Raw genomic sequence first — 1,734 nt, forward strand, 5'->3', positions numbered from 1 at the left:
GGGCTGTTGATGGCCCGGCCGCGGTGGGTACTGCCGCGGTGGCCGCCGGCGTACCTGACGTCTTAGTCATGGCGTCCTGAGTGACGTCACGCGTGCCGTCTCTCTCTCTCCCCGCCCCCTTTTCCCTGGCCGTTTCCTCGCCGCGCATCTTTTTCCTCCTGTCCTTCCCTCCTCCCCTCGCCTGCTGTCCCTCCCTTTTCTCTCTCTCTCTCTCTCCCTCCCTCCCCCTGTTCACCCCCTTCTTCTTTCCTCTTTCTCTCGTGCCAGCCCAGCCCGCTGTCGTGGCCTTGCCTATGAGGCTTTTGCCGAGCTTCGGCCGTCCCTGGTCCGTGTGAACCTCGAGCGTGGCGGAGGTGTTGGCGGGCGGCGCTGGCTCCTGGTGCCTCATGTGCGCCTTAAATCGTCCCTCAGCGCCTCGGCATCTCATGCGCAGCCGCACCTCGTAGGCGGGCTCTCTCGCCACGTTGTTTCCTTGGTAGCTTTGCAGCCTTCACGAGCTTGCGATATCGAAAGCAACGGGGATACGGGAAGTTTCTCAAATAATAATTATTTTATGTTACTGAATGAAACAGACGGTATGTGTGATTCATACGGCGCGTCCTGTGTCGTGGCGAGTGGCCCGAGCAGAGCGGGCTTGCCAACCTGTCAGCTGCGTGGTGACAGGGAGGGGTAGGCCAAGGGGAGCGGGGGGAGATGGCGTCGTGAAAGAAGGGGCACAGAAAGAGAGAGAAGGAAAGCAGAGGGGAAGAAGGGGATGAAAAAGACGGGAACTGAAACAGCGTGGAATGGAGGGAATCCAACATCCATAGTGCAATAAAAATGAGAAAAACAAAAACAAAAACTACAACACCTGACCACAAAAACTATAATCAACCAAAAAAAAAAAAATGCTGTCATGCTTTTTTTGTGTTTTTTCACTTTTTTTTTTTGGGGGGGGGGCGGTCTGAGGTTATGAGGTTTTAATGAGGCGTACCGCATGCGGACCCCGCCTGGCTGGCGCTGGCTCTGGTGAGCGCCCGCCCCGCTTACTGGGTGCGGCTGCGGCGCGGGGAGGAGCCGAGCGAGCCGAGGGAGCCCGGCCGGCCGCTGTATCGCTGCATGAATTTAAACTTGGGCGATTGTTCTCATGGCGACATGGCTCGCTAGACAATGGACGCTTCCGTCAGAGCGCCGGCGGGCGCACGGCCGCACGGCGCACAGGCTGGCGGCTCAGGCCAAGGCAGCCAAGGGGACCCACCCTTCCCCGCGACGCCTACCGCCTACCCTACCTAACCCCGCCCTCACCTCACACCAGGCCCACCACCGCGTCGCACGCAATGTTGCCAACTTCCCCGCTGAAGAATCGGGACAAAATCACTGACTACTGGAGCAAAGTATTGGAATTCCCTGCCCGGCGCCGCCCCCCCCCACTGCACCTCCCTCGGACTCCTGTTAAGGGGGCAGGTAGTGGTGGCGACGACGCCTGTTCGCGCGCTGCTTCGGGGCCCGGCAGCCCGGCGTGCCGCCTCGCGATGCATTCCGATCTGATTCCGAATAAATGGAGCCGAAAACGAATCGGCGAGAGGGCAGAGAGGGGCGGGGCGCGGGGCCACGGTGACCCACATCATTAGTGGTGTGTACAGTGCGTCCACGTCCGTCACTGTGACAATGGCGGGCGGGCTGCGGAGGCTGGCGCCCAGACGGCACTCTGGGGGGCACGCCCGACGCCACCGGCCTCCCCCCTCCCAGAACCCC

Source organism: Frankliniella occidentalis, unplaced genomic scaffold, assembly GCF_000697945.3.
Source record: "Frankliniella occidentalis isolate FOCC.00 unplaced genomic scaffold, Focc_3.1 Scaffold2641, whole genome shotgun sequence".
Taxonomy (NCBI): domain Eukaryota; kingdom Metazoa; phylum Arthropoda; class Insecta; order Thysanoptera; family Thripidae; genus Frankliniella; species Frankliniella occidentalis.